Genomic DNA, 25265 nt, shown 5'->3' on the forward strand with positions numbered 1-25265 from the left:
CAAGATACCCCTGTGGCAGTGAGAGTCAGAGCCCAGGTAAACTGACTCGGGCTCCAGGGCTCATGGTGTAGTTGTTTGGGCTCGGGCTGCGGTCTGGACTCTGAGACTCACCTCCCCGACCCCTCTCCCCTGCCAGGTTTCAGAGCCTGGGCTCCAGCCTGAGTGGGAACATCAACACTGCTATTTTTAGATCCGTAGCATGAGCCCTGAAAGCCCGAGTCAGTTGACCCAGGCTCTGAGACTCGCTGCAGCATATTATTTAATTTTTTCCCAAAATAGATCCTGGCCTCCTGTTTTGTAAATTCAATTTTGAGCCTATTATTGATTGCAGAGTATGCAACAGAGTGGCTTGCCCCTTAAGGGCTAGAAGCCTGAGGCCAGCCAATGTTGAATACTAAGGAGGCACACCTGGGATAACCTGGTTTCCCCTCTAAAGAGCAGTAGGAAGCTGCAGAGGGTGTGGGATACTCAGGGACATTGGTGACTGCTAGGAGCAAGCAGGCTCCAACTGAGAGACCTGGAATTTGGGACTGAGACTACCAGCAAGACAGGCTTGGGAAGAGCCCTGATAAGTGAGTAAATGCACAGACTTGAGGAGACTTTATTTTGAACTGGTTTGGATGGAAGAGAAGCAAAAGTAAGAAAAGACTCCAGTCAGGCAGGGCTGAGAGTGGCCTGCCAATGCAGGGAAGAGCTGCAGAGAGCAGACTTGAGACAGGGAGAAGAGATGCCTCAGAACTGAGTTTTTTCTATCAATAAATTACACACTGTGAAAATGGGAATTAGTGGACAAAATGCTTGGGTGGAGTTTACCTAAGGAGCCACTTGAAAGGGAAAAACAAGACAAGGGACTGCTTGCAGGGCTCCCCTGAGGCCATGAGGGGGTGAGCAAGGGTGGCAACTCATTCACAGGGTGCAAAACCCCAAAACCATTAAGATTCATTATCATACAAACATTCATTTATTGTTTTAATCATTTTGTGGTCTGAGGGAACCTCATGGGATGCTTACAAAACTAGATTCTCATATATGTGAAGATCCCAGGGGACAGTATTCATAGAATGTGATTGTACGTCAGTACATCCAATATAATGCAGAACACTATCACTACCAGAAGAAAATAACACTAAACATTATTTCAGTTCATTTCACACTGATGTGGCTTCTTAAGAAAAGAGCCCTAAAGTAGGTGATGACCAGAAAAAAAAAATCTCATTTTGCCAAGCAGGTTGAGGAATTGAAATGTGTTTTTATTTCACAGCAGAACAAAACTGAGACTTCTAGAAATGAAAAATCCAGAGAGAAAGATACCCCATACTAGCCAATATCCCAGTGGTTATGGCACTCACTGGGCATATGGGACATCTAGATTCAAATTCCGGCTCTGAATCCCACATCCCACCATGATATTGGCTTTTCTGAGGTGCATCTCTCCCTCTTTCTAACTTTGACCAGAAATTCCTGGATGTGAGAAATCGTCCCAAAGACATTTTAATGGAAAACAATATGTTTCCACAAAAAGCTTTGGTTTGGACAAATTGGCATTTTCCAAAGAAAAAGAGTTGTTGAAAAATTCCCAACTGGGTCTATTCTAAAGGTTTTATGAATGTAACCTGGGTGTTACCCAACACACAAGAATCAGTTCTATCTGTTCTCAGAAATGTAGAGGATGCAGTGATTATCGAAGCAAAGTCATACCCAGAAGAGGCTTTACAAAACTGTATTTACACACAGACTCATTTCTGGTTTTGGCCTGCTGTCACTTTCATGGCTAAGTTAAATGGCTCTTCTGGCTCCGTCAGTGTGTAAATTACACAATAGACTTACTTGGACTAACGTTTACTTGTAGCTTACATTCCCTTATATGTCTCCTCCTAATTTAGCCCTCTAAATCTATGTCTAAACTGGTACACTTACTTGGTTTGGGGACTGTATACATGCTGCCGGGACCCATGCTGACTGTCCACATTGTTGTGCTGGACACAGGTATAATGCTGTGCACCCACTTACACTCATGTGCACATTGTTGCTGTTATGTGATGTTAGTGCTACCATTTCAGGGGCAGTAGCCCAGGGTTCTGTGGGGTATTATCTTTTATGGGACCAACTTCTGTTGGGGAGAGAGAAGCTTTTGAGCTTACACAGATGAGTTCTGTGACACGGTCGGGCCAGATGGCTACAGGAGAGTAATAGAAGGCAGATATATTAGCCCCAGGTTAAGTAGGTCCCTTTCCCCTGGGTAATGACAGGTTTCAGAGTAGCAGCCGTGTTAGTCTGTGTTCGCAAAAAAGAAAAGGAGTACTTGTGGCACCTTAGAGACTAACAAATTTATTAGAGCATAAGCTTTCGTGAGCTACAGCTCACTTCATGGGATGCATGCATCCGATGAAGTGAGCTGTAGCTCACGAAAGCTTATGCTCTAATAAATTTGTTAGTCTCTAAGGTGCCACAAGTACTCCTTTTCTTTTTTCCCTGGGTAAGGTAACAGGGAAGGTTCCAGAACAATCAGGAACCTTCTGGAGACCATGAAGACTGACAGGCTGATTAGAACACCAGCAGCCAATCAAGAAGCTGCTAGAATCAATTAAGGCAGGCTAATCAGGGCACCTGGGTTTTAAAAAGGAGCTCACTTCAGTTTGTGGTGTGCATGTGAGGAGCTGGGAGCAAGAGGCACTAGGAGTGAGAATGCGGACTGAGGTGTACAAGCATTATCAGACACCAGGAGGAAGGTCCTATGGTGAGGATAAAGAAGGAGTTAGGAGGAGGCCATGGGGAAGTAGCCCAGGGAGTTGTAGCTGTTGCACAGCTGTTCCAGGAGGCACTCTAGACAGCTGCATTCCACAGGGCCCTGGGCTGGAACCCGGAGTAGAAGGCGGGCCCGGGTTCCCCCCAAATCCTCCCAACTCCTGGTCAGATACAGGAGGAGTGGACCTGGACTGTGGGTTCAGAAAAACAGCCAAGCTGAGGGCTGCCGTGAAGCTCCAAGGCGAGCAAATCTGCCAATAAGTGCAAGACCCACCAAGGTAGAGGAGGAACTTTGTCACAGTTCTTACTTGTCTCTCTAGGGAAAGAAAGAGACGCTACACAACTTTATTTTGTTCTCTGAAGTTTTGGATCTGCATCACAAGCCCCTTGCCTCTCCACTGTACAGGGACTCTTCACTGTGTTTATCCAACCACTAAACTGGATCTGTCTCCCACTGTTGTTTCCTTTGGTCTGTGCAGCATGGCTCAGTGTGGAGAAAGCCAAGGCACCAGGGACAAGGATGGTAACAATTTTGTAATCTGCATGACTCCCACTTGTAAGGGGATATCAGTGTGTAATCTTCCAAGAGAAAAGGCAACTGTTACTAACCGTAGACAACCCACTGTAAGTTTTCTACAACTGTCCTATCCCCAACCGGGACCTTTCTAACCCAACTCCTCTTGCCCCAGTCCACATTACTGCCTGAAACATGTACAGACACAGGGGAACAATGAGTTTTCATTAATATTCTGATTTTAAGACATTGCTTTAGCCAAAGGCTTAGCAGTGGTTCATCAGAAATCAATAAAATCATTGATTTATAGAGGTATCTTGTTTGGTTGGGATCATTTAGGGCTGGAGCAAAGAGGGGCTGGATGCAGGGGGGAGTTGGAGGAGGATGCTAAGGAGATGAGGCATGACAATACCTTGGCTTAAACACTCCTGTTCAAATTCAGAGACATAGGGGGTGGGGGAGGGGAGTCAATGCATGGTCCTTCAAATACCCTGGATCTTAAAATCAGGAATTTAGCACCAGGCAAGAGGGGTTATTGGCGGGGAGGGTGGAAGTCCATTGTAACTTACCAGCCTCAGATTCTAGTTCCTGCGAGGACTTGGGGTCCTCATTGGGTTTGTTGGGGAGCTTCCTCAATTTGCTTCTCTGAGTAGAGGTGCAGATCACATACTCCTCATCCTCCAGGTCTTCTGTGACATCCTCTGCAGTCCCTGTGGCCTCCTTGCCCTGGCACTTATTGGCATCCCATCAGACTATGAGGCCAGTGGGGGAATTGTGAGCCACTTCAGGCTCTGTAGCAGAAGCCCTTGACAGCACCCAGTCCAGCTCATCATAGAAGGGGCATGTATGACAAGTCCAACCAGAGCAACTGTTTGAGTCTTTCTGCCCCCCCTGTACAGGAGCCTCGGGCTCTTGATGCATTCCTGGCACTGGGACAGAGTCTAGTGAATGGCTGCCTGCTCCAGCCTGTGTGAAATTTCCCAGTACAGGTGTACGTTCCTGCTCCTCCAAGTAATGAAGTTGTGGAGGATGGTGTGGTTCACGGGTCAGGCAGCTGCTCGTGGCGCAGGATCAATGTTGACCAAAAGAGTGCAGCAGAAAGCTGTTATGAAGTGATCAGTGCAGCTCACTACTGCTGGTGAAAATGTGGGAGACAAGGGACCCTTATAGATTAGGTAAGAGTCAGGAAGACAAGGGTTCAGTGCATTGTGGGAATGGGAGTGGAGAACTATTGAAACTCGAGACCAGATATATGCCTCTTGCCCCCGTCCATACCGCAAACTGACACAGGTACGGGGCCGTGCCACAGCCTGAGGCAAGTACTTACTCACACCCCTCAGGCATGCTATTTTACTTGCCTTCCGAAGTGTGCTTCTGAACAATAAGGGGGCTATGGTACCACCATGCACATGGATATGTGTACAGTTGCTAGTGCAGAAGTACCTTAAATATAAATGGGTGTAACTAATGCTGAGAGCCTAGGACACAGGACAGGAAAGACAACGAATAGGAGGCTGTAAGATTTAAAGTAGAAGTTATTGTACACGCTCTGCTGTCCCCATGTGGCTCTATTTTCAAAAGAGCCCAGCTTCTAATGTGATGAACTCTTTGGAACATTTAACCATTTACTTTGGTAGCTAAATGGGAGTTGAGCTCTTTTGAAAATTTGTTCCTGGTTGTGGGTGCTCAGATCTTTTGAAAAATCTGGCTTTTGTGTGTAGACTGCACTGACCTGGACTTCATTACACCTACTTACCCTAATTTACTGACACAGAGTGTAATCACCATACTCTCTAAATTTGACCCAGTAAATCTGCAGAAAATAAATATCACTGAAACAGCATAATTTTTCTAGATTATGACATAAAATAATAACTCAGCCAGTGAACCTGGTGGTGTGTGAAAACATTCTACCTCCCCCACCTGTTATGTCAAGTGTCAGTCTTCCACCGTGGTTTCATGACACAGTCTTGTTGGAGTCAGCAGAGTGCTATATAGACTTTGGCCTGAACAGCTGGATGGCTGGCTGAATCTGTTCACTGACTTCAAATCACATGTTATCAGTGAAACCTTTGCTGCTGTGTTTCCTTTCATTGTGTCCTCAAGCTGACCATTTCCTGCTAATGTCCTTTAAGCAGAGAATATACAGAGAAGATCAGGGTCAGCCCCTATGCTGCTAACTCTTCACTTATGGTTTGGGAAGATAAAGCTGTTGTTTTAAAAAGGTTTGAGAAATCATGGAAGTTGCCTGGCTCTCTTTTTTTAACAATGTTATAAAATTGATAAAGAATGTGCTCATTTCCAATTAGTAACCAATACTAAAAGGATTTTTGGTATTATATCTGGGGCCGGCTGTGATGAATGCAAACTGTTAGTCGGATTGGGGAATCCAAATGTTTAAAAATAACCCTATAAATGCACAGTGTAATGCAAGCAAGGCAAATGTAATGATTTACCCAGGGAAGATAAATTATTAATGGGAAAAGTGCCAAAGTGTTTTAATTTGTAACTACAATAAATCTCTTGGGGAATTCATGTCAAATTGTCCGTAGGCTTGATTGCGGTAAGAAATCTTATCCAAAATTATGTTTTATAACTTCATAATTCACAAGGTCATTCCCTCTCTCAAACGCACTTAATTTAGACAAAGAACTGCATTCAGTAGACACATGAAACACCCTTACCAAACTACACTGGAAAAAATTACTTTAGGTTTAAATGTCAATAACATTTAAGATTGGAAGTTTGAGCTGCCGCAGGTATCAAGGGGGCACTTATCACAGCTTGGACATTTGGCAAATCATCGTAACGATTTAGATTTCCTAGTATGTTGTTAGCCATCTGTTCACAACTCAGGGCAGGTAAGGTGTGTGGACTTGCCTGTAGCCACTCACTAATTAGAGAATTTGGAATTCTGGCCAGTTTTTGTTTCCAGGAGGGGAAGATATGACGTGCAGTGTGGTACAGAACACTTCCTGGAGTTCTGCAGAAGACATAGCCTACAGTTTAGAACTCTGCAGCCAGAGATTTCACTATCAGGCACTAAATGACAGTCACTGTGTACAGTTTGGGTTTGTAGTGTGTGTGTGTGTGTGTGTGTGTGTGTATGTGTATGTATATATGTATGTGTATGTATATATATATATATATATATATATATATATCACTACAATCCTGTCTGACGTTACAGATTATTCTTTGCCAAGCCCAGACTTCAGCTTACTAAAGGCCCAATGCTTCATGTGTGTGGCTTTGCTCAAATGAGTAGTCTCAATGAAGTCACATATATGCTGAAGAATTTGCAGGTCAGAGCCCGAGAGGGATATTGTCATCTCTCTTCTCCTTGCAGCATATTGAAGTTTCACCCTACTCTTGGGTCAAGCAAATATCATTCAAGGGACAAAAACATCTTAAGAATATGATGAAGACAACTGAACTGTTTGGCAGTTTCTAGCATGTTATCTTCTTTCTCAGAAGCGCACCTGAAAACTGTCTATACATCTAATTTATGAATTAATTTTTATGCCAAAAGAAGAGGTGGTAGAGGGGTATGTTAAATGTTTATACCCTACTCTTTTAATAATAGTTTTCCCAAATGACATTGTATACAGTACTTGCTATCTAAAAGGGTTCTCTATTAACCATAAAAATAGGATTACTAACATATCTATTGTTCTGTGTCTACTCTGATGCTTCAACTTGTTTTCTTATTTTAATAATGTGAATTTTGAATAAGTTAGTGATACACTTTTAAAAATTCCTTTCACTATCTTACAAATAACACCTGAAATTTCTAAAACTGAAAAAAAATGTAAAATTCAAATTTCATTTTCACTTTTTGTGCTATTTACTTTTTGCATTTCTTTCAATGTGAGTAATGAATATGGACTAATCAATTTCACTTTTTTCTATTAACTATAGTATACTCCCACTATTCAAAAATAAAATGGACTACAATATGTAACATGTTTTTGGAATTTGTAATTCTTAAATCTCTTTGTCATACATTGGTCAAGTCTATAATTTAAAATAAACGAAGGCAAGACAGCATTAATGGAAACTATTCCCTTCTTCCACCTCCTTCCTGTCAGGCTGCATTTATGCTAATTAATGTTATCCTGTCAGGATGTGATAATAAAAAATAAATTGAATTGTTCATCTTAAATTGTGTGGTCAAATTATGCAAGAAAAGGCTGCTGTTCTATCAGTGTTATTTAAGAATATTATATAGAACATTTGTTTGCCTGAATCTCTCTCTCTCTGCTTCTTTTGGAATATACCTTGAGAAATTAGGATTGTAAAATATTTAAAAATCAAGATAGGAATTTATATATAAATCTATGTATGAAATGGACAATTCTGACATAGGGGGCGGTAATGCCTTCTAAAGTTTCTGGTGATATCATAAATCAAAGCTTGAGCGTTTTGTGTAGTTAACAGAACTCGTAAATGGAATTATTGCCCCATAATTCCAAAGTTCACAGGTTTTAATTTTATGTAATAAATGGATTAGATCTATATTTTTGGCACAAACTCCATGTTCTGTTTCTCCTGCTCTCTCTCCATGATAGCTGTTATCTGTTTTTCTTAAACCATTATGGACCAGCTCTGGGGACTTTCCTTCAACGGCAGAGTGACCTCCACCTTCCAAGGGTGGCAAGTCCTTCAGTGCCAAAGTTATTCTCTCTTTGCACTCTTTACTGCAAAGGTGAAACAACTTTCACCTTCTTCTCCCAGTAGTTTTGATTGTTTGAATCTCACAATTCATGGCTGTGATGTAATATACATGAATAATGACATTTCTGTGTGCTTGCATTGTCAATTCTGTGATCTAGGGCCGGTATTGTATTATGGAACTAGCATAGTAGCATTGGACAGTCAGAATTAAGACTGCACACTGTGGTACTATTTTTGGTTCTTTGATGGTCGTAGTGCTCTACTGAATTGAAAGAAAGTGTCATAGAGGGAGAGGGTATTACAGTGTTGGTGTGGCTGAATATTATGATAGTAGATTTAAGCTTGATTAGTATTGTATTAGATGTCACCTTAATTTATTATTCTTTTATAACTTTAACTGTTTGTGTTTTTATAAGGAAATACACTTCAGCAACTCTAAGTTACAAAGGGTTTGTGTGAGAATGTATAGAGAGAATGTGTATATGCACACATGAACACCCTGGGGAGATGAACAACAGGTTAGTGAAAAACAAATTAAGCAATACTTCATCAGTGTTTTATTTTTCATTATTGTATTTTAATTCCACATTACTTTATGTCTAGTATGCATTTCAGGTTGCTCCATGTAATAATGAGGAAGACAATCCCTGATAAAATGTTCTGCGACAAAACACAGTCATGGCAAAAGGTCTCCCAACAAAATGTCATGCTGCAGTTTGTACTCCTGTGATTCTGGGTTTGTCCACAGTCTATTTTTTTTTTTTTTTCTGAACTAGACTGACTGAGATTGTTCTGATTAGCAATGGGAGAAATTTCAAAAGCTCAGATGGCCCAATGTTTGTATGATTTTCTAATGATTGTCGGAACCTCTTAGGCCCAAGCAGTAACTAAGAGTTAATAATTTCACATTGAGAACTGGCCAGATCTGTCTAAGAAGAAAAAGGGAGCAGTAATTGATTTTTCATTTCTAAGACATTTGCTCTAAAGCAGAGGTCAGATTATGTTTATCTCTCCCTCCCCCTCTCATTTTGTCTGTTTTTTTTTTTTTTTAACTGTGGGATGAGGTTAAGATGACTTAATGATGCTTTTTCAGCACTGTCTTCTTTGGTGCCAATCATCTATGTGATGTGCAAATCCTTTTAGCAAAACTTCCTTCAGTTTTAGTAACCTATGATGATTATATCCAAAATCCAGTCAAAGGGGAGCATTTTACATATTACAGGTCTGATTTTCTGACTTACAGTACATATAACATGATGAACCCACATTAATTCCACTGAGGTTAGTAGAGTTACACCATTTAAAAACCGATATGAGAAATCAGAATTAGGCCCTGTTAGTTTAAAATGGACATTTCTGTTTCTGAGTTTTAAGAACATGCAGAAGTCCCCTACTATCCTGGCTATTGGAACCATTCAGCTTAGTTGATTAAGGAGAGAGAGAGGTTGTTAAACTCATCTGTACAGTGTCCCAAAGGCTATTCTAACTTGTTCCATTGGGAAAAGAGGAAATCAGTAATTTCTCAGGCCTCGTCAACCCCTAAAGCTTAAGTCAACCTAGTTACATCACTCAGGGCTGTGAAAAATTTCCTGTCATGTCGTTAGGCCAATCTAAGCCCCGCTGTAGACACAGCTAGGTTGATGGAAGAATTCTTCTGTCAACCTAGCTACTGTCTCTCAAGGGGGTGTATTTACTACAGTGATGGAAAACCCCCTTCTGTCACTGTAGCGCTTGTAGTGTAGACATACCCTCTATGCTGGTATATACAATGTAGTCAATGCCGGTTATCTAAGGTCAAGATTAAATATTTTTTTAAATTATGTATTAGGTAGCATTCTGTCTGGTTTGAATGGGCTGCTGAATGATAGATTTTTACTCATCCAGATTTGGGCATGATTACTTTCTTAGTGCTTAATTTGGGTGTCCAAAGTCCTGTGAAGTCTATTGAAAGAAAACTAATTTGTAATATGCTTTTGCTTGCATTTAAAGAGGTGAGATTTTTCTCTTTTAATAATAAGAAACTGTTTGGATAATAGAAACACAGAATTTAGAGATGGAAAATTCCTGGTGATAATAGAAACACAGAATTTAGGTGAATGTCCATACAGGAATTTTCCATCTCTATCAGTGCAGGATTGCTACAGTAACTAGTGTAATCTTTCAGAGTAGCAGCCGTGTTAGTCTGTAACCTTGTTATTGTGCACTTTGGAGAAAGATAAGTGTGAACAGGTCATGTGCTGCAACTACAGGTGGAAGTTTCAGTTACTATGAAAACAGGTACAGTACTAAAAAACCCTAAAGTAGGAGGGTGGAATAGTACAAACAGACTAAAACCATTGAAGATTTTTCAAAGATGACGGATGGGTAAAGGTTCAGATGAGTTTATTCATATCAGGTTTGCCCATTCCTAGTGATGATGATGTATACTGTGGGCCAGTGTCAAAATTAGGTACACTCACATCACAGGCTTGAATTTGCATTCACACATAACCAGTTAGGTACCGACTGGTAACAGTCCTTGTTATACACCCAATACCAATATGTGTTTTGTATACGCATAAAATGTTAAGTATCTTACAGGCCTACATTTTAAAAGTATGTACTATACAAAATTCAAATTCATTCATTGATTTTATTTTATACAGTAGTTTCAACCCACAGAATAGAATTTTGGCAAAGAAAAGTTTTGGGGACTGGGTTTATGTGGTACTACATCAATTAAAATGGTAACATTTTTCTTCTGTCCATCCACTTAAGTAACTTAGAAATCAACACACAGTGTCAGACATTGTAGGAACCACAAACTCTGCCACTAGAGTTAAAGGTCTGTCAGCTTTTACATGATTAATGTCTGTGTTCTGGTGTTTATTATAACTTGGCTATAAGCATTCAGCCTGGGTTGTATCTTGGAATGAATGCTAAACTACCACTGGGAAGGGATTTTATGATTTTTTAAATCAAATTTGCCACTTCTATATTTTTATTTTTTACTACTGTACATTTAAAATGTTCATCACTTTTAAGTCTTTTCTCAATTGTCTTCACAATTTATTTTAAGTACACTTTGCCAGTAAGTTGGACTCTACTGTTTTACTTTATTGTGCTCCAACAAACCAATATTTGAACATGCCAAAGAAAGTGAGGTTTTAAAAGGGGTTACATGCAGTTACTACATTTATAAGGATATTTATATATGTATGGATCCATAATAGCACCCCTCCCCACCCCCTCAAAAAAGCTAGAGCTGGGCAAAGAGTTGACAGCAATTGTATTCAATTGTCCATTATTGAAGTTGAGATTGGGTCCAAAGAAACCTTACACTCTACATTATGTTAATGCCAACTTTTTTTTCTTCGATTTTTTTGAGCACACCCTAAACCACCTTAATCACATAAGTAATGCAAGTATTTCAAAACAGTGCATGAACTTACAGGCCATATGTGTTGTTACTTTGGCACAATGGGATGGAGTTTCAACCCTGAATTTCATCCTTTTTGTGAGTTTGTCTGAGCATTTACCCTATTTGAACATAACTTTTTTCCTTTTGTAGTTTAATTACATAGATCATCCCTCTTCTTCCCAAATTTCTCATTTAATTGAAATCATAAATAATTCTGCCTTGACTGGCGCATGTGAAAAAATGCTTTGAGTGTCAATTCTTGCTAGAGTGCTGGAAAACAGATGTAAGATTTGTAAATAAAAAGCTAGAATTAAGTAGTTAATCTGTGAGAGGCTGATTCAGATTGCTTGATTGTCTCAAGATTATTGAACAAATCCCAATTATCCTGCTGTTTTTTTTTCTTATTTTTATTTGGTGATGCTACATTTTTAAAGGGCTTCTCTGCTCATCAGAAAAAGTGCTGGGCAACTTATTTGTAACAAATAGCTTATTCAGTTAAAGTAGCTCCCTTTTTCTCTTTGGGAATTGTCTGTAAAAATCAAAGACTATTTCCAAACTTTTAAAACTTTTTTAACTATGACAGAGAGTTCTCTAATTTTTTCATGTGGACCATGTCTTAATAGCAAGATTGTGTCATGGACACCTCTCCTCCCATTTGTGATCAAATTACATCGCTGTGGCAACTAAATAGCAACTGTTTACATAGAAAAGTAACATTAGAAAAGCATTTACTACATTTTGAATTTCTTTTAATGCAACTGAGCAGCTGGAAAAAAAGAGAACTAGCACCATATGACCAGCTAGCTCAAACAAATAGTCCCTGGAGCATGTTTCAGGAACTATGGGCCAATGGAGGTTTGTGAACTTCTTACTTCAGTTCTGATTTTGACTGTTCATTACTGATATTGTTTCTACTCCTTGACTAAATGACCGAAACATTTATAATCAGGAAGAAAATCATAGGTTTCAAGAAACGAACATTCCTACTATGAGCCTTTGCACAAACACTTATTTGCATGAGCACTCTTGAGGCTTATGCTTTCTACTAGCATTCTTGCTAACAAATATTCATATGAATGATTTCTGAAAATATGTGTAAAGGGGGTCATGAATTCATGGTTTTCATTCTAAAGCATGTTTCCATGTACTTTCCTTGCAGTATTCACCCTGCTCCCAAACAGCAAAACGTTCTAAAACAAGGGACAAATTCAGAAACAAAAATCTGTTTATAAGGGTTGAATTTTTTTTTTTTACTTCCATGTTTGATTCTGCCACATACATAAATGTTCTTGAAATGCCAAAAATCCATCAAAGTAGAATTCTCTTGTGTCTGGTAAAGTATTTAATCAAGGCACCAACATTAAAAGCAAACCACATTTAAAAAAAAAAGTATGCACTATAAATAAATTGCTAAACACTATTGAGCTTTTGGACATGTTACAGCCACAGCTGTTAATCTGTGATATTAGGCACATGATCAGGTTTGTGCTTGACTAGGGACACACAGAATTAACCAACTTATTTATAACTGATTACATGTGTGGGGAAAGCCTTTGTAATACGGCTACAGTTAACACATCCATGCTCCTTATTATGGACTGAGACCTTTAATCTGCAAAGTAAACCGCACGAATAGGTTCTTGCAGCCATACAGAGATTCACTGATGTAACTGAGGCTACACGCAAGCTCAGGGGTCTGTCCCTGAGGCTTAAGAAGGTATCTGCAGAAGTCTTTCTAATTGCAGTAGATTATCTGTTTATAGATTCCTGTATAATAATTTAAGACATTAAATTGTTAACCACAAAACATGCTTCCCTGTATTTCAGACCAATAGGAGGTGTGCGTGCTATTTTCTGAATGATCATGCACTGAGAGTTGATCTTTCTTTCATCTGTGAGGCGCTTCATGTAGAGTACTGAATATCTTCTAATCCCATTGAAGTTATTGGGAGTTGTGGGACTGCTGCACCTTTGATAATCAAGTTACTGGAAGGGAATGAACCATGGGTTTAAGTGCCAAACTTTGGCACCAAAGTTCGAAATTTTTGGCCTGTGGTCTCACTCATTTGTCTCTTGAAAACCTCTCCATGATTTCTTGTGGATCTTTTCCCACCAAAATAGATGTACACCAATCTTGAGAAAGAGAAATGGCCTGATTTCCAGAAATGCTGAGCACCTCTTGCTCTTCTGTCTTGAACAGGCTTGATGCTTAAACAGGAATTTTAAGCATGGGTAGAAAATTTTACTATACGCTACCTTTATATGGGAACAGCATAAGGCTGAACTTTGGAGTGAATAGTTTACATAGCACTCAGCATCAAAGAGGCTGCCTCCATTATTAATATAGTGTCTAAAGGATCATGGTAGGTGAAAGATATGCTGCCTGCAAATCCTTGCAAATGCTTGCAAGAATCCAGTGCTGAAAACCATAAGAATCTCAACCTATTAAAGTACTCTTTCCAGCTGTGCTCATTTGCTGGCTCTAGATTGATTTATTGACCATCTTGAGTGTAAAGAAAAAATTAAAAGCAGAAGGGAAGGAAGGGAGAGAGAGAGTGATTTGAACGTTTTAATCCGAAGATAATTAAAGAGTAGGCCATTTTGCCTTGAAATTGTTGCCACTTTTGATATTTCATGTGCAGAACACTTTTTTTTGCCCACTATTTGGCATGTCCTTCACTATTTCCCTCATGAAAGATCAAATTTTCATTGTTTCAGGAAAATTATATTAGGTGTCATGGACCTTCAATTTTGCATTGGCATCTGCCAAAACAATAAGATAGTAAGATAATCGTGTGTGTGTGTGTGTGTGTTCTTTCACTCCTACCCCCACTTCCTGGCTTTTCATTATTGCTGTTCTGAAATGGCTTTATCACAGTGAAACATAAACAAGAGATTATGTATCTCATCTGGATTAGCTTCACAGCCTTTCTCCTTTTAACCAGAGAAATTCAGTGACCCTGCTAAAATACAGTATCAGCTGAGTTTTCTTTGGCTCACTTGGTTCTCTTGACTTGACACTAGCAAGATCAAGCCGTGTAAGACTGTCAGCACAAGGGATATCCTTTGAAAAACAGGACAAGTTTTTCTATTTGATAGTCAGACTTTTTAAAAACTTTTTTCTTCATATTTTTGATTCCCTCCTCCCCACCCCCCTGCAGAGGGAAGAGAAACCTTTTTATATCTAGAGTTAGCTTCCTGGTGTTGCTACTCAAGTGGAACAATTTATGTATTGAACATTACATCAGGATTAACAAATGTTTTTAAAATGCAGAAAAACAATGTCTTGCCAATTTTGCTTTATAAGTCTCATGAGTTTTATTGGAAGAGAGGATGAGTATTTTCACTTCAGTTTTTGCAATATGTTTATATAAATGAAGACAAATAGTTTTACAGGGAAATCAAATTCTGACTTTAAGAAGAATTACTCTTGATTTTTTTTAAATTGTTCAGTATACAAATAAGCAATTTGATGACTTATGTAGAAGAGGTAATATGCTAAAGTAACTAGATATAGGGGTTAAATATGTGTGATTAAAAACTTTGCCATAAAGAAAATACTGGCTTTTTCGTCAGATAGGCTGAAGTTGCAGGTGGAGTTGACAAAAGAATGTTATCTCACATGCAGTCCATGTGCTACACAAGTATTAAGACTGTGAAAATCTTTGGGTGGCTCATGAGAGAGATTTCTGAGATAATGTGAGAAATAAACTAAACTATTCAGTTTCATTATTCCCTGGAACTATTTTAACTTCCAACAGGAAATCACTCTTGAACTCATTCATCTGTTCTGGTACTTCTTCACAGAAGACAAATTGGGTAAAATTCTCTGCTAGCATGACTCCATTAATGTCAAGGGAGTTACCCCTGTAGAGAATTTGGTCCATGGAACCTGATTGTGATAGAGGTTACCACTTCTGTAAATCAGGAGTAAAATGCCTTTGTCGTTAATGGAGTTACCCTCATGTAAAATGAGTGTGAGGTTGAAAACAGAGCACTATTATCTTAGATCACACAACCAGAGCTGTTGTGTGCACACGTGGGTTGTTCTAGAAGGTTATGTTGCAGTAGTTAGAGAAAAGAGCTGGGAGTCAGAAGTATCTGTGATACTGGCAGACCAGGGACTGGCTCTTGCCAAGGCTCTAGATCTCAGCCAAACACTGAGAAATTCATTGCTGGAAAACAGTCTGTTTCACCTGTGCATTCGTATGGTTACGATGGGTATTGAACTTGTAACAAATGCTTGTAAATTGCGGCATTTGTCAATCTCACTTATACTATATTTACCACATGCTAAAGGTAATATTTAAGATTTTGCTTTAAAACTGTAAAAAAAGTTTTCTCTGAAACTGTGAACCCAGTTAGGTTGAATCGTCTCCTGCCCATCAAGAAGGGCTACCACAACTAAACAGGCCATTGTGGGACATCACAATAAAAAGACTTTGTTAATTGCCCCTTCACAGCCATGAAGCTGTTACATGCAAAAGGATTCATCCCACCGCTTGACTCCTGAAAGAAGGAAATAAAAATAGCTGACAAGAAAAAATTTCATCTTTCTTTTTCAGCCTCACAGGGCTGGAGCTATGAGACAGAAGCAGATATCCCCAGGATCAATCTGGGCTAGCCCTAAAAGACATTCAAAGCTGACAGTTTACTACAGCTCTGTCACCTTTTAAAACCACAGACTGTAACTTATTTGTGTATATAGGTTTGCTTGCTTTAACCTAGTAATAACTCCCTAATTTCTTTTTGCTAATTAATAAATCTTTAGTTAATTTATAACAGGACTGGCTACAAGCATGGTCTTTAGTGAGAGTTCTAGGGTACAAATTGTCCTAGGGTAAGTGACTGGTCTCTAAGGACTGTAAGTAACACTGAATCTTTTGTGATCTTTAGTGTATTGCCGCCAGCTATCACTAAGTCCATCTTGCCTGAGTGGGAAGATAGACTGGAGTGCCCAAAGGGACTGTTTGTGACTCCATGGTAAGACTGGTTTCAGAGTAGCAGCCATGTTAGTCTGTATCCGCAAAAAGAAAAGGAGTACTTGTGGCACCTTAGAGACTAACAAATTTATTTGAGCATAAGCTTTCATGGCTGTTATAGTGCTTCAGGAGTTCATACCTGTTACTGGGTGGGTGAAATCTAATTATAGAGAACACAAGCAGTTTGGGGTGCAGTGTCTACCCTACTTGTTGATGGTCTGCCCTGAGGTTAGTACTCACAGTTGTGAACCACACCAGACGGTATCCAAATTCCAAATGTCAGTTGAGTGGCTTGCACTGTTTTCCCTTAAGCAATTTACATGCACTACTTTCAACCCGGTTGAAAATTGGATGTAAATTCAGTGACGTTACTGAAAATGGAATATTTTTATCTGAGCTGAGCTTTTGTTTATAAATACAAATATGTTTCCAAGATTGGGGTATTTAGTGGCACTTCCCTTGGCACTCTGCTAGGTGTACAAGATGTATCCTGTACACTGCACAACAATACAATGGAGTGAATGCTACATACAGCAAAAGGGATCCCTAGAAAAGGAGATACAGCAATAGGTCCTGTACCTACCTTATGCACTAACAGGCACAATAGGGGCACCAATAACACATCAGCTCATGAAACACAGCTCCTCATTGGAAATATATGCTATTTTCATGTCTATGACATTTGTGAAAACTTCCCTCAAACTATAGTCTTGATCATAGCATGTCATGAAAATAAAAGATTCCAGTTATTGGCTTCTGGAAGTGTCATGTAGTTTACTCTAAATCCAGGGCATCTGCACTTTATTTCAGTAATTAAAACTGTGTGTCAATTTATAGCACTTAATTTATGTTAGCAGCTAGCAAGACAGTTACAAAAGTTTTAAATGTTGTAACAAAATCATAGTTTTAATAACTGGAAATGTAGTACAGATGGTCTGTGTTTATAGAAATGTGAAAACTGTATCTCCAGTATGTATGAGTCATGTAATTCTTTAGGCACTGTGATATATTGATATACCATTTTTTCCCTATAGAAGAATTCTCCTTCCTTTCCATCAGATGCTGATGCCTCCAGACTCTGATGTGTAGACATTAAAGGTATGGACATTACTTAAAGGGCATATTCAAGGTTTTTCTGGGTTGCTACCAATGAATCTTCTCCTGCTCTTGGTCTCTTGTGCGGCATTGTTTCAATGAGCCATTGCGATGCCAATAGACACCAAAATAATATTGAAGTCAGTCTTTTTGTGACGTTCCCTCTCACAATCAAAGCAGCCTCCTCACTTTACGTGGGATATTAATCCATGTCAGGAACTGCACAAACTAATGTTCTGTTTTCAGCTAACTTGGTGCAGAGCCCAACCACAGAGCTAAGCTGAAACCAACCTTTCCACTTAACTCAGCAGAAAGGGTTGCAGCTTTGTCCAGGCATATGCCATATGTGCTTCCCTGTACAACACCCTTCTGTCAGCAGAAATTTCCATCATCTCAAAAGGAAAGTAAAATACACTTTTATATTAAATTTGATGCCACACTTTGCATTATACATGTTTGTTTTCTTTTATACAGACTATCCAGACACCTTTTTTAAGTAAGGTAACTAAGACTGGGTGAGAACAGCTGATGTATAATCAGTACATTTTGCTAGTTGTATCTCTATAGCTAATACAATAAATAGTGGAACAGCTTGGTTTAATTATATTACATTGCATACACAACAAAACAATAATTTAAGAAAATAATTTATTATGAAAGGTTTATTGCTGTACTGTGCATTACCAAATACTGAACCATACGAAGTCATTGGCTAGTAATATAACCACATATATATTAGTCTGAATTCAATTTTCTCTATTGAGAATGTGCATACATATAATTTTTTTACATAGACCAAATAACTTAAGTGACTAGCAATGGCAATACAGAACTTTTCTCCTCATTGGTTTCAAATTTGATCCAGACTGGTAGTGATTGAAAGCCATTCTCTTATGACAGTTTTGTGGCATATTGGAAATGAGATGACAGATCCTAGGAACTGGATCTGGAAGGAAGCCTGCTCCCTTACAGGCAAGGGCAGAATTCCCGTTATATTCAATGGGGCAGGATCAAACTCGTAATAGTTAGGTGCATCTATTAGGCCCATCAGATTTGGCAGCTAACTTTGTTAGTAGTCCTGGCACAGCGAACAGGATCTGAATAGAAGAAGGGTTTTTTTAAGTGTTCAACTTTTAAAAATAAAAATGGAAGAATAAATGGAAGACATTTTAACTAATATGAATTAATAAGAATGGGGAGAGAAGATAAGAGAAGAAGGAAAGGAGAGGTTAAATGACAAGCTGTTGTATTTCTGATGATATAGTCCAATTGAGGAGAGAAGTTTTTATACAGCGTGGCAAAACACCTCATTGGCCTCAGTTTTTCTTCCTCATGCAGTGGGGGCCTGAAGTAAATCAGTCCTACTCTGGAGGGTTTTTCAATATGTTTACAAGGTGGGCCTCAGGGGAAGCTCAAGTAGTTCTCTTAAGCAAAACAACCACCAAAAAACCAAACTCACAACACAAATAGGAATACTTTTCCCTCCCACTCTCTCGGGTGTTGACTTACTACACTGGCTTCTGGGGGCCAGTCTTTTCCCAAACAGCAGTTAACTTGATTGTTTTATCTATAAGAAGGAGACACAGCCATCCACCCAGGAGTAGCCTTTTCTCCTATTGTCTCTAACCTGCTGCAGCTTGCTTCTCCTCCCTTTTCCTCTGCTCTCACCAGAAGAGGAGTTTTTAAAGGTCACTGTGGCAGCCCTTAATTGGACTCTGGTGTCTCTAATTAACTCGAGGTAATTGTTCTTCAGTTTATAGGGACAAGGGCCTTTACCATTCTGGGGCTGATATATCTGTCTTCCACTATTCTCTTATGCGGCATCCGCTGGCTCCCTTGACACCTTCGAGGTGCCGTCCAGGGTTCTCTGCTCGATGTCCCCATCAGGTTCCCTTAGTTGAACCCTGTGACCTCACTCTCATTCCTCTTATTTCCTTAATTGTCCCCTATAATTATTTGGAATTCTGGACCTGTAGATCCTCCCCTTAGGCTGGGGAGAGGTCCTTTAGCAGTGGGCGGGCTTCTGCCCACCCACTTCCTGGATCCCAACAGGACTATTCTCTTATGCGGCGTCCACTGGCTCCCTTGTCACCTTCGAAATGCCGTCCAGGGTTCTCTGCTCGGTGTCCCTTTCAGGTTCCCTTTGTTTGACCCTTTGACCTTCACACCTGCCCCTGTTACATTTTTGATTGTCCCCCACAATTATTTGAGTTCCTGGACCTGGTGGATCCTCCCCTAAGGCTGGGGGAGGACTTGCGCCCTCCCACTTCCCGGAGCCCAGTAGGACTACTCTCTTACGTCTGACAGATCTGACTTTGTCATAATAGCAAGAACCACGAGGAAATGGGGACAGGCAAAAGGGGGCAGAATAGAGTAAGGGGGAGAAGAATGGCAGGGGACAAATAGCACTCGGTACTGTGAGTCTTAAAAAATTCTAATATGCTGAAAGTAAAAGAATGACAAACCATGTTAAAAGTATGGCAAGAGCACTTCCATGGAACGTAGCATCTTTGGTTTTTTTTTTTTTTTAAATCTAGGTGTCAGTTCTTAACAAAACTCAAATCAGAAGGCTCTTGGGATTGTCAACACACAATTTTCTATTGTATGTGCAATTCCAGCATTTAAAAATCAGCGTATGGGTGAGGTTAATAAAGATGCATGTGCAGAGAAATAAAATGGGGCAGTGGGACATAGCTGCTCTAGATGAGGGGGTAGGAAGACAAAGGTAGGCAGAGATCAGTTAATTCTGTTTTCTCTCAAAACAGTATATCTGAAAATGTGTGAATTGCAGATTAAATGTTTGTCTCCTTGAAAAAACAATCATCGCTTGATTCTGATCTGAGTGTCAGTTACTTAGAACATGGCCTACTGAATCTTATAAATCCCTGTTGTCACCACCTGTGAATTGTTTGTTCATTCTTGAAAATCCCTTAAGACTCAGTTTTATGAGTCTGTTATCTTACCAGTTTTAACAGCTATTCAGTTTCATCATTGACAACTGAGAGTTGCATCAGTAATGTAAAACGGCTTAATGTAAAAATTTGAGGCATATACTCTATTGCCATATGATAAATGCTTTTCTGGGCAAATTGTCATCATATGGAGTTTAATAATTTTTGTATTTTGAGTTGTGTGAATAGTTGAAATTGAACTCCTCCGAGACTATCAGGAGTTGAAGGTTGCACCATATTATCATTTCGGAGATAAAAGTAATTTCCGATAGTTTCGATAAGATCTTAGATTTGGACTCTGACTTGATCATTGCAAGTTATTGATGATCAGTATAAAGGCAGTATGCAGATCAATGACCTGATAGTTCAGGAAAAACTCCTTATAGCATCAACAAGAAAGCTGAAGCTAAGTAAGAGCAGCATGTTTGTTTTAAGAAAAAAATCATCTTGGAAGCTGTAGATTTTCATAAAATACTCAGAAAATAACCATGGATACGTGAGACAGACACAGGAAATCAAATATTTATTTTGTCTTTGATTGCTAAGGAAGATATTCATTATAATAAGGTGTTTCCCTGCCATTTTTAGAAGAAAAGAATTAAAGACAAACTAGCTTACTTGGTTACCAATGCTCTTTTAGTGAAGAAAAGCTTCCATATGATTAGTTGGCTGAGCTCACCAGTAATGGACCCTGCAGGTGATCAGCCCACATCCTTCTCTGCTTCTTCAGCATGGATTGTTGTAGTAACAGAAAACAATGTTTAAGCTGTGAATACTAAAAATATATTTTTACTACAAAGGCAGACAATTTCATTTGTTCCATTAACCACTCCTAACTTTCTATATTTTAATGATTCTCAGTTAAATGACTAGAACAAAAAACAAATAGAAAAGTGGTAGTTTCCTGTGGTAAAGTTATCCCAGGCTCTGACCAATCTCTGTAAATTTCCACACACACCTGAAAAAAAGTTTCCCAAATCCAAAAAACCCCTAAGGGTCAGATTTTGATACTTCATTGAGTAGTACCTTCCTCCCTAAGTGGTCCTGTTGAATTCAGTGGAATTCTTATGGTTAAGTTTAAGATTTTTGTCATGGTTATTTTTAGTAAAAGTCACAGACAGGACATGGGCAAAAACCAAAAATTCACAAAAGCCCATGACCTGTCCATGACTTTTAATAAAAATAACCGGGGGAAGGAGAGGGATGACAGCTGGAGCCCCGTGGTGGTGGGGGAGGAGGACTGGTATCCTGAGCCCAACTGCCATAGGGGAGAGGGCACAGCCCCATTCCTGGCCGCAGCCACAGACGGTGGAGTTGCACAGCCCCAGCTCTGGCCATGGCTACAATCACTGACAGCTGAAGCCGAAGAAGTCACGGAGGTCCGGTAAAGTAACGAAATCCATAGTCTTCTGTGACCTCCATGACTAAATCATATCCTTACTCATGGTGTAAGCTACTGTTCAACATGAATGAACAAATCAGAATCTGGTCCTTAGTTAAGATAGAATTAAGGTTGTAAATAAGTCTCTATTAACTTACAGCAACATTTTTAGAATGTTGTAACTACAACAAATACAAACATTGGAAATGAAGAAATTCAGAAATAAATGTGGGTCAACTCTGAAAAGTGTGAAATTCCATATTTATTATGTCTCTCTTATTTCCTTTTCAACTGTGCTAAATACACAATTAGAAAGATCTCAGAATGGGATCTTATGCAGCATCACCAAAACTGAAGTTTCTGCAGGCCAAATTAAACTCTGATTTCATCTGTGCAGCCTCAATGTCTTCAAATCCCATTGCCTTCCGAGAGCTTTTCACAGAGGGTAACTGATTGGAACACAGGAACCTGTTCTGTTGTTGATGTCCATGAAGGGAAGAGAATCCACTTTAGAATGGAATGACTTTAAATAAATTTGAAAGTCTGGAAATTGAAAGGTTGTACTTATTTAAGTAGAAATACTTCAATATCAAATTTGAGATACATAAAGACTTAGGTTATACGCACAAACAGTAAAGCACCCATGTCCAGGAATAGTCACTTCTGAAAATGTTCGTCTTAATATCCTCTGCAAAGGACAAACTCTAGAATAATTAAATCCCCAAACTTGCAAAGACTTATTCACATGAGTAATATGCGAATAGTCCCATTGAAGTCAGTGGAACTACTCATACACATAAAGTTATGCATAGGCTTAAGTCTTTGCAGGATCAGGTCCTAAAGTGACATGTTTAATGTGTTAATAGGGAGTTTAATTTTTATTCACTAGTTTTTGGGGTGTCTGTATGGATGTGAAAATATTTTTGGAGCATGTAATCACTTGCTAGTGAAACACCTTAGATTATTAAGGATTCATTTCAGCGGAAATCTATGGTGTGAGCTGCAGGTGTGGGAAGGGAAGGAAAGAGATTGAGTGGTTACAAATATACATGTTCTAAGTCTGTATGACCCATAGTCTTCCTGCCTACCAGACCAACAAACATATGGTGTGAAATCAACAAAGGAAGTAAGTAAATACTGTATTTAACTTTGGACATTAGAGTTAGCAATTAGAAATACTTGTCAAGCAAGTCATCTGTCTGCACATGAGTTTCCGAATCTGTTAAATGCACGTAACGATCTATGGATGAGAAAGTGATACATACCAGAGGTGCTAAGATTTATTATTAAAAGGAGCTCCATTAAATTAATTCACTGATTTGAATATGTCAAACATGATTTATTCAAAGACCCAGGATTTTTTTAAGTTTCTCTAATGCAAGCTCCTTTCTTTGTCTGTACAATATAGCTTTATTCATTCCCCTCATATTGTCATTGTGGTGGGATCACATTATACATGGTAAATAAATATTTGCTCTCCTTGTACTGTAAAACATTTTGATTATACTAGAATTCCAAGGTTCTATGAACAGGTACTCACATAAGAGCTGTAATAACAAACTTATTTTGATTGATTTATTTATTCAGTCCCACTTACTATGAAAGACAAATGTCTTGTTTTTGATATTTTAGTTTTGTTTCATTCCTTCTAGCAGTGTTCAAGTTCTAGTTTCTGAGCACTGAATATAATTGTCTCCTGCCTAACTTATTTCTCTTTCAACACAGGGTGTTGATGATGTCAGCTATGTACCTTTTTGAGACTGCCTGCTTGAAATAAAGCAACCATCTCTTCCCATCAAGATTAGTCCTTGACCACATTCCCAAAGAGAAAAGCCAGTCAATTACACAAAGAACAGTATAATACAGACACAATTTACAGAGCTAATCCCAAAGTAGTATACTGGGTTCTACAGTATGTGTAGAGCTGATGGTGATAATAGGGATAGGCTGGGAAAATCTAAAATCTGGCTAATCTTTTTCTTATCTCCTGCTCCTTGTACTGTGGGTTGTCTGTCTTGGGCCTCCGAAATCAGACTAATCTACCTCTATTCACACTGGACCTAATTTTTCTCTCTCTAATAAACAATGAAGTTCCATCCCTATATTGGAGAGCCCTGCAGATGTTAAGAGGCCTACACTTGGTGACAAGCATTTTGTGGTGAAGCTGTGTGTTGCAACTTAAAAACATGAAAAGGAGAGCTAGGTTATATTTTTATCCAGTTACTGTGTATGCACAGGCACCATGCAATGGAATCTGTAACTTGGGAAAGGGATGTACTCCTGATTATGAGAAGATTGCCAGCAAATCTCAAAGCTGAGACCTTGAGAGAGCTAAACAGATGATTTTTCCATTTTGGAAAACAACTGATATTTTATACCACTCTCTGTTATCTGTTTGTTCTTTTCTGTAGCACAAAGCTTTACTATAACAGGCAGTTGCTTAATATTTGAGAAGTAAGGTACAGTATCTGGAAGGAAAGGAGTGTCCCTCAGTGCAGTTTCCTGTGGAAATAGGAAGTAGTAGAAAGAAGTCTTTTTTAAAATTTTGTACACAAGGCCTATAGAGAGATATTGAAACGGGTCTAAAAATGAAGAGATGTAACCAAAATCTCTTTTTAATAGTTTTTCAAGGTTTTAGCCATATGACTAACACACCTCAAATGTGAATGGAAGCCATGCATTTATTGCTGAAAATATAAGCCAGGGGTGGCCAACCTGAGCCTGAGAAGGAGCCAGAATTTACCAATGTACATTGCCAAAAAGCCACAGTAATACTTCAGCAGCCCCCCATCAGCTCCCCCACCCCACTCCAAGTGCCTCCCACCCACCAGCAACCCCACTGATCAGTGCTTCCCCTCCCTCCCCACATCTCCCGATCAGCTGTTTTGTGGCGTACAGGAGGCTCTGTGGGGGAGGAGCGAGGGCACGACAGGCTGAGGGAGGGCACGGGAAGGGGTGGAGTGGGGGCAGAGCCTGTGGCAGAGCCAGGGGTTGAGCAGTGAGCACCCGCCTGCACATTTGAAAGTTGGCATCTGTAGTTCTGGCCCCGGAGTTGGTGCCTATACAAGGAGCCACATATTAACTTCTGAAGAACCACATATGGCTCCGGAGCCACAGGTTGGCCACCCCTGATATAAGGGATTTGCTTCAAAGTTCTCTTACATTTAACACCATTTCAATGTAATAGTCTCTGCAAAGGTTGTACTTCAGAATGTTGCTATTTTGCATTTGCAAAAGGATAAATAATTTTGTGGCTATATTTCTAATGCATTCATTTAACAGTATGGTCTGTTGGTCTTAGCAAGGAGTCAGTTGTTCTAATTCTGTCTCTTCCACTGACCAATTGTAGGATCTTGGATGATAATAATAATACTTCTTATATAGTGCTTTTTATCTATAGATCTCAAAATGCTTTACAAAGGAGGTCAGTATCATGGTCCCCATTTTAAAGACGACACAGAAAAGGAAAAATGATTTGCCCAAATTCACCCAGCAGGTCAGTGGCAGAGCCAGGAATAGT

At 39.3% G+C, this 25265-nt stretch overlaps 1 long non-coding RNA gene across 2 annotated transcripts; it reads left to right on the forward strand.

Annotated features, from left to right (window-relative positions):
• The first annotated feature begins 467 nt into the window (after positions 1 to 467).
• LOC119855135 lies at positions 468 to 23976 on the forward strand. Of its 2 annotated transcripts, none has more exons than XR_005292763.1 (4): positions 468 to 572; positions 8353 to 8454; positions 17353 to 17416; positions 23471 to 23976. It is a non-coding gene; the product is annotated as an uncharacterized LOC119855135 (long non-coding RNA). The 2 variants fall into 2 exon arrangements; XR_005292762.1 differs by lacking the exon at positions 23471 to 23976 and adding an exon at positions 22143 to 22264.
• Positions 23977 to 25265: the final 1289 nt, after the last annotated feature.

The sequence above is a fragment of the Dermochelys coriacea genome, chromosome 4, assembly GCF_009764565.3.
Source record: "Dermochelys coriacea isolate rDerCor1 chromosome 4, rDerCor1.pri.v4, whole genome shotgun sequence".
NCBI classification, from domain to species: domain Eukaryota; kingdom Metazoa; phylum Chordata; order Testudines; family Dermochelyidae; genus Dermochelys; species Dermochelys coriacea.